The sequence below is a fragment of the Rattus norvegicus genome, unplaced genomic scaffold (genome assembly GCF_021556685.1).
Source record: "Rattus norvegicus strain SHRSP/BbbUtx unplaced genomic scaffold, alternate assembly SHRSP_T2T unassigned-0000034, whole genome shotgun sequence".
In the NCBI taxonomy this organism is placed as follows: domain Eukaryota; kingdom Metazoa; phylum Chordata; class Mammalia; order Rodentia; family Muridae; genus Rattus; species Rattus norvegicus.
The window spans coordinates 22,501-31,306 of NW_028238787.1; the positions used below are offsets into that span (position 1 = coordinate 22,501).

General features: G+C 46.2%; 1 long non-coding RNA gene across 1 annotated transcript in view; it reads left to right on the forward strand.

Moving 5' to 3' along the window:
* Positions 1–1,477, forward strand: part of LOC147997859 (uncharacterized) — an 18,307-nt gene extending 16,830 nt beyond the window's left edge. The window contains exons 2-3 of the long non-coding RNA XR_015647534.1: positions 132–330; positions 1,244–1,477. This is a non-coding gene — a long non-coding RNA (uncharacterized LOC147997859). The remainder of the gene's footprint in view (positions 1–131; positions 331–1,243) is intronic.
* The last annotated feature ends 7,329 nt before the right edge of the window (positions 1,478–8,806 follow it).

Below are 8,806 nucleotides of genomic sequence, written 5' to 3' on the forward strand. Positions count from 1 at the left end.
TGTGCATGAGTTCCTAGGTACGAACCTGAGGGAGGGAGGGAGGAGGGAAGGAAGGAAGGGAGGGAGGGAAGGAAGGTCGACCAGTCAGCCTCCTTTCTTTTTTTTTAAAGTTATTTCCTCTTCTTTTCCAGAATTATTTATTTTGTGTCTATGAGTACACTGTAACTATCTTCAGACACACCAGAAGAAGGCCTCATCCCATTACCGATGGTTGGGAGCCACCATGTGCTTGCTGGGGATTGAAAACTCAGGACCTCTGGAGGAGCGGCCAGGGCTCTTAACCGCTGAGACATCTCTCCAGCCCTCTTTTTCCAGTTTTAAATAAGCCTCGTTAGTTGAGCGATCTGGGGAGTTGCTTTTCTTTCCAATTTGTGTGTGTGTGGGGGGGGCAGCAATGGATCCAGTATCCAATTCCCCTTTCTCTCGATAACATCTTATTACAGTAAGATGGCTCGATTTCATTTGCAATTACTTTCTTATTCTAGACGAAGGTTGATGAATAAATCTTCTTGTCGCTCCATGAAGGAGGGAATAAAATAATATTTGGCTAGGTCTATATTCCTTCATTTTTATTTCTCTTTGTTTCTTGTCCTTTCTTTAAAAGAAAGAGGTCAACAAATCGGTGTGTACCACCACCACCACCACCACCACCACCACCACCACCACCACCACCACCACCACCGAGTTGTAGGGATCCATTATGGGCCCCTGTCTGTCTGCCTGTCTGATTCATTCGTGTTTATTTAAACGTCCTCCAATGATGGTTGTGCAGTGAAAGAAATGCGTGCCCGAGCTCGAGCTCGTGCGCAAACACACACACACACACACACACACACACACACACACACACACACACACACACACGGGGGGGGGGCAATGGGGGGTGAGGAGGAGGAGGAGGAGGAGGAGGAGGAGGAGGAGGAGGAGGAGGAGGAGGAGGAGGAGGAAAGCTTGGGTTGGGTGGTTTGAGGATTTGAAGGTTTAGCCCTGCAATGTTCCTTACAACTTAAAAACTTTGTGACACACAAAGCGATATTCATTTTCTCCTTCTACTTTTCACTCTGTAGACCAAGATGGCAGACTATATCAGCCTTTGTGGAATGTGACCTTGTATTGCTTTGCCCTACTCTGCTCTGCTCTGCTCTGCTCAACTTAACAGACGTGTTTTTGCTTTTGTTTATGATTTTTGCTTGCTTGCTCGCTCGCTCCCATGACTTGACTGTGGTTTCCCTTTCTATTACAGCACGGTGACCAGACTGCCTTGGGGTAATCAGAAAGGAGGCCAGAAGCAGTCTTTTTTCTGACGCACTGAGACTACATACCAGCCGATTTGGAGGAAAAGATATCCCTCTCTCCCTCCCTCCCTCCCTCCCTCCCTCCCTCCCTCCCTCCCTCCCTCCCTCCCTCCCTCCCTCCCTCCTTGACCCATTTTCCCTCTTTCCCGATACACTCAATAAATTTAAAGTAAATCAATGAATCAAGTCTCTAGTAATTTATTTGTTGGGATTTATTTGTTGGAAATTATCCCTCCACACCTTCGCCCCTCCCCCCACCACTCGAGGATGTCTCCCTGGGGGGGGGCGGGGGGGTTGGGTGGACTCGTGTAGGCATACCTCTCCTCCCTTGGCTTTCCGGTCCACTTCGCTCCAGCATACCTAACTCTTTGGAAATGGTAATAGAGTTCATGACACACCCTCACAGAGAGAGGAAGAGTCCGATCGTTCACTGATTCGCTCTCAGCCAGCCTCGCCCTGACAGCTCAGGCATGTCTAAATCCGAATGTGGGCAATATTTACATGACTTGACTTGGTGCTTCTAACTTTTTCTCTCTCTTTTTTTTTTTCTTCTTTAGTATTTTTTTCTTTACCCTACAAACAGCACACTGCAGCTGTCTTCGGACACACAGCAGATCGATCCCATAACAGAGGGTTGTGAGCCACCATGGGAATAGAACTCAGGACCTCTGGAAGAACACAGTCAGAACTCTTAACTGCTGACTCCATTATTTCCGATTAATGTTTAATGTTTATTTTATTTTATTTTATTTTATTTTATTTTATTTTCGGAGCTGGGGACCGAACCCAGGGCCTTGTGCTTCCTAGGCAAGCGCTCTACCACTGAGCTAAATCCCCAACCCCAATGTTTAATGTTTAAATAAATAAACCTTGTAAAGAAATTAAGCATCTTAAAACCATAGGCATGTGCATCCCCTCCTCATTCGTTCATTCCCTCGCTCATTCATTCAGACAGACAGACAGACAGACAGACAGACAGACAGACAGACAGACAGCAACCAAAGTCTAGCCTTTAACAAAGCAAGAAAGCATACCCTGCGGGACGCACAGATGAATTCCTGAGGCTTACCCTGCAGAGCTTACATGAGGCTTAGTAAAGGACTGACCTGACAACAGCTACCTACATACGTTGAAAAGTCTACCTGGTATTGACGGATGATGACAAACTGTATGTGTGATACAAAACTGTATGTGTGGTTCCCCTTATAACTCATCTCGAAGAGCCCAGCTGTTGGGGCTCGTTCTTTTGGGGGGAAATGGAGGCTTTTCATCTTTCCCAAAGCTCCTCCTAGATCCTTTCTGTCCATCTGTCCATCCGTCCGTCCGTCCGTCTGTCCGTCCGTCCGTCCATCAAATTCTACCCTAGGCCTGCCCTTAGGTTGGTGGTCGTCCATTGAGTGCTAGTGACTTCTGACTTGTCTCTGTCTTCCCCTCTGAGAACTGTATTTAGATCTGATGCAGGCACGCAGGCAGGCAGGCAGGCAGGCAGGCAGGCAGGCAGGCAGGCAGGCCCTCCCTCGTTTTGAAACAGACAGACAGACAGACAGACAGACAGACCAAAGGGTCAATGACTGACTGCACTTAAAGGGGCTGTTGACTCCTCTTTGGAGTTACCGCTGTTTAAAACTTGCTTGATAAAATAAAGTCATCGAATCCAAACTACGCAAAGGGGACACTATAACAAATTACGACTGCTTGTGTATATAGAAAACAGGGTTTTTTCTTTCCCTTATTCCATTATGTATGTTTGCTTTTCTTCAAGAATAAAACCGGCTAGGTGGTGCCTCGGAGACTTTTTTTTTTTTCCCCCCAGGAGTCCCTTCGGGCCCTGCCAGCGGGAGCCTGGACCTCTGAGGCCAGAGAGGGTGTGCTGTATCCCCGGCTCGCTCCCTCCCTCCTGGGATCAATCTAAAAAATGGACAGTTTTGGACACAAGCTTAAGTAATGTTCAGCTCATTCATGCAAGAGAGATGTAGGAAGGACAACACCCCCACCCCCACCCCCACCCCTACCCCCACCCGACCAAATAATACCCTAACCAATAAAAACTAGCTCCTTACTCCTCCGCCTGAGGATTTCTGCGGTCTCATGGTTTGTTCTTGGTTGTTGTTGTTGTTGTTGTTGTTGTTGTTTTGTTTTGTTTTGTTTTGTTTTGTTTTGTTTTGTTTTGTGTTTTTCAGACTTTAAGACAAATGTAGGGGTTGGGGATTTAGCTCAGTGGTAGACCGCTTGCCTAGGAAGCACAAGGCCCCGGGTTCGGTCCTCAGCTCCGAAGAAAAAGGAAGAAAAAAACAAAAACAATAAGACAAATGCTTGTTGTGATTCTCATTTCATTTCAAGGCTGCTATTCTCTAAATCAGAAGGACTCCCTTACAATTCTTCATGGGTAAACTTGCTTTACATCCCTGACATCAACAACAAAAAGAATTCAGAAAGTGGTGATGGACCAATCTGTTTGGGTGTTTCTTGCCTGCTTGACCTTGACTCGCACAAGAGAGCATAGAGAATAAAATAAAGTAGGTGGATGGAGAGATGGCACCGTCGTTAAGAGCACTGATTGCTCTTACAGCGGTCCTGAGTTCAATACCCAGCCAACACATGGCGGCTTGCAACCATCTGTAATTGTCAATCATGCCCTCTTCTGGGGTGTCTGAAGACACCTACAGGGTACTCGAATAGACATAAAACAAACAAACAAACAAACAAACAAATCTTTAACAATTAAAAACAAAAAGAATAAAATAAAGCGAAGGACCCGCCTTGGAGACCTGCCCGGTATTGCTCCAGAGTCTACTTTTTAAAACACAGAGGTAGGGGTTGGGGTTTTAGCTCAGTGGTAGAGTCCTTGCCTAGCAAGCTCAAGGACCTGGGTTCAGTCCTCAGCTCTGGGAGAAGAAAAAAAATACACACACACACACACACACACACACACACACACACACACACACACACACAGAGAGAGAGAGAGAGAGAGAGAGAGAGAGAGAGAGAGTTTGACAGCAATAAAAAACAAAACAAAACCACTTTAAAATACAGAGATGTAAGGATACTCAGAGGGCTCAGAGGAAGCAACCAAGTGTTTGTTATATGGGTGCCAACAATATGGTTCATCTCTTCTTCTCTTCCACGTGGCATGGTGGCCAAGGTGGTGGGGAAACCACACAGTGAAAGGAATTGAACTACAGCACACAAGCAAGTCTCCCTCCCAGACATGAATAAAACTGAAATTAGGCTAAATGTACAATGAAAGGAAGCCAGGTGTTCGTGCATGTCTTTATTTCCATCATTCAAGAGGCAGAGGTGTTTAGAACTGTGTCTCTGTGAGATAGAGGAAGGCAGGCAGGCAGGCAGGCAGGCAGGCAGGCAGGCAGGCAGGCAGGCAGGCAGGCAGGCCTGATCTAGGTACTGATTTCCAGGTCTATGTGCAGACACCCCTGACTCAAATAAAGGAGTGAAAAGGAAAAAAAAATACAATTCACCTGGAAGGGTCAGCCAGCCATCAGATGCAGTGAACTAGAAAATTGGGATTCTCAACTGAGGCCTGTTCCCTCCCTCCCTCCCTCCCTCCCTCCCTCCCTCCCTCCCTTCCTTCCTTCCTTCCTTCCTTCCTTCCTTCCTTCCTTCCTTCCTTCCTGGCTTACAGACAGCCAGGTCCAAGCCCAAAAGAGTCCAGCAAGGAGCTTAGAGACTATGAGAGAGTGCACAGGTGTTCTAGGGAGGAATCAGCTCACCACCCAGCATCCCCATTTGGGTTCTTGTGCAATCGACACAGGGAGATTGACAATCTGGAATTTAGTGAGAAATCAAACAAGGGACACAGAATGCAAAATATTTATTTACACAGCAAGTGGGTCAGTTGGATTAGCAAGCTAGGACACCCACCCCCGACCCCATCCCAGCCCCCTACCACTGCCGGGTCTCCCTTCCTTGTTATCCCTTTCTCATGCCTCCCTCAATATGGGCACAGAGGACCAGGAACATGTTTCTCTCAAAAACGCGTTTTCTGCTGTGAACTCAGTCTGGCAGAGAGTGAGTGGGTGAAGGATCCCTAAAGACCAGAGAGTTTATTAGAGGAAGGCTACCTCACAGTGTTCTTCACACCAGGAACAACAACAACAACAACAACAACAACAACAACAACAACAACAACAGCAACAGCAACAGCAACAGCAACAGCAACAATGAATCAACAAATGGTGGACAGGAGATGAGCAGGGATGCTGGGGGGATGGGAGGGAGGGTAGGGCTGGTGAATCTGCACCTCCCTGAAGGTCTGCCTGTGAAATACTGGTTGATATATGCCTAGTTGAGGACAATATTCCCCTCTCCTGTGGTTTTCAATGGGACATGACTTCATTGCCAGAGACTATGGAATTGTTTCCATTTTCCCCTTCAAGAACTGTGTTTAGATCTGTTACAGACAGGCTCTGGGTTTTGAAACAAACAAACAAACAAACACACACACACACACACACACACACACACACACACACACACACACACGAGAGAGAGAGAGAGAGAGAGAGAGAGAGAGAGAGAGAGATAGAGAAAAACAGAGACAGACACAAGAGAATTTGATCTCTCTCTCTCTCTCTCTCTCTCTCTCTCTCTCTCTCTCTCTCTCTCTCTTCTCTCCCCCTCCCCCCTCCCCTAGTTTCTCAGACTGGGTTTCTCTGTATTCGTCTGTAGGGCGGGAAGGACTGAAACTCTCAGATTCACCTTTCTCTGCCTCCCTAGTGCTGCTTTGATGGTAGTTTGGGGAGATTGGGATAGGAAGTAAAAAAGCTTGAGTGCTGATATCAAAGCCTCCCCTCCCCCCCACATGCATGCATGCATACACACACACACACACACACACACACACACACACACACACACACACACACACCCCTACCTGTCTCCTTCACACAGTTATTAAAAACTTTTTAACTGTGATTTAGAAAGTGTCTAGGGCTGGAGAGATGGCTCAGCGGTTAAGAGCACCCGATTACTCTTCCAGAGGTCCTGAGTTCAATTCCCAGCAACCACATGGTGGCTCACAACCATCTGTAAAGAGATCCGAAGCCCTCTTCTGGTGTATCTGAAGACAGCTACAGTGTACTTATATATAATAAATGAATAAATCTTTAAAAAAAAAAAAAAAAAAGAAAGTGTCTAGATCATAGCTTCAGAGTCAGCACATCCTCTCCATACAGAAGACACTGACTGACTGACTGACTGACTGACTGACTGACAGACGGACGGACGGACGGACGGACACACACACACACACACACACACACACACACACACACACACACACAAATACATATTTATATATTTAAAATGATGCTTAAAAAAAACCCGTCTTCCTGTATAACGGAGGTTTAAAGGGAATCTGGCTGACAGCACGTTTTTGTGGTGTTTTAATTCCTTTTTTTTTTTTTTAACCAAATAGGAGGGAGATCTGTTGTCCCTTTTATTAAAAGCCAAAGTATTAAGTGGCGAGCCGATGTTTCAACTTTCACCATTCTGTTCCTTTCACCAAAAAGAGGGGGTTCTTTGGCTTTTCCTTTCCTTTTTGAAACAAAACCAGTTGGCCTAGCTTCCCTGTTCCTTTTCCCTCTTCCACGGTATGCTCGATGAAATAAAGTAAACAAATGAAGTTTCTAGTTATGTATTTGTTTGGGAGACCCGAACTATCTCTCAAGAGAGAGTTGCGGGTGTTGGGGATTTAGCTCAGTGGTAGAGCGCTTGCCTAGCAAGCGCAAGGCCCTGGGTTCGGTCCCCAGCTACGGAAAAAGAAAAAAAAAAAAGAAAAAAAAAAAAAGAAAGAAAGAAAGAAAGAAAGAAAGAAAAGAAAAAAAGAAAAGGAAAAAAAAAAGAGCGAGTTGCATCTCCCCGCCGCCCCCCCACACACAAGGCCTCCTCCCTGTATGTGGGGGGAGGGGGAGGGGTGGACAGGAGCTAGCTGAGAGGGGGTGGGGTGGGGCGGGGCTGGAGAATATGCAGGTCCCTGAAGGTCAGTCGGGGAAATACTGCTGCTGCCCTAGCACGCTTCAGTGCCTCTTTAGAGTTTAGAGTTTTCTAAAGTTTTCTGCCTGAAATCAGCGAGTGATGATTTCACTGTGAAATGATGTCTGATCATCGCTCTCGCTGTCCTGTCAGGGCTCCGGCTCCTGGCAAATGTCTGACTGAAGGAAACCTTAGTTAGACTCACACCCAGCTGTTTGGAAATGGTAATGGAGTTGATAGCACACCCTGGGGGAAAGAGGCAGACTCCCTTTTTGCTCACTCTCAATTCCCAGCCTCGCCCTGCCAGCTCGGGGATTTCTAAGTAAGGGTGAATCTGGACCATATATGTACAGGGTTTGGCGTTTCTGATTCATGTTTAATGTTTAGTTAAATAAAGCTTGTCAAGGGCTGGAGAGATGGCTCCGAGGTTAAGAGCACTCACCGCTCTGCTCTTCCAGAGGTCCTGAGTTCGATTCCACAGAAACCACATGGTGGCTCACAACCCTCTGCAAAGGGATATCCCATGCACTCTACTGCCCTGTGTATATGAAAAGGGCTTTAGTGTACTCAATGTAAGTGAAAATAAATAAGTAAACCTTTAAAAGAATGAAACAAAATGAAGCTTGCAAAGAAATTGAGCATCTTAAAATGCCAGGCACGTTTATCCGCTCCTTTTTTTTTATTTCGTGTGTGGATCACATAACCACAGAGGTGGTTCCCCTTTCCTTAACCTCGACAGCCCAACTGGGACAGAAGTGCAAACTATCATCTACCTATCTGGGAGTGGAGTGGTTGGATACAGGGAGATGGAGCATTTGCAGTTAGTAAAGTTCTGATGTCGGTTTTTATTTCCTTTCATTTTTGGATAGATATCGGGAGCCTTTTTTTTTTTTAAGTACAAATTTTGTTTTCTGTGCAACATTCTGATCATAGTTTCCCATCGCAAAGCTCTTTCCAGATCCTTCCTCCCCATCCACCACCCCGTACTAACCCAGGCCTGCCCTTAGATGTGGTTGATGCATACCCAGGTGAGTCTCCATTGGAGAAAGGACGATATTCCCATCTCCTATGACTGTCAATGGCCGATGACCTAAATGCCAGTGACTTCGGACTTGACTCCATTTTCCCCTCTGAGAACTGGGTTTGGATCTGTTGAACGCAGGCAGGCCCTCGGTTTTGAAACAAACAAACAAACAAACAAACAAACACACCAAAAAATATTTAAAGCAGGCAACAACTGCCTGCACGCCAAGAGACTGTTGACTCCTCTTTGGAGATAGTACGATGTGAAACTTGCTTAATAAAGTAGAGTCCACACAACACAAAGGGAACACTTTAACAAATTATGAAGGAGAGAGGGGGGGGGGTATGTTTATCTACCTCCTCTTGTTTCTCAGACTAGAGATTTCATCTTCCTCTGTCTCTCGAGTGCTGGTGGCTTTGCTGCTGGTTTGGGGGGGGGATTGGGATAGGGATAGGAAGAGAAAAGGCTTGAGTGCTGATTTTAAAGCTCTCTC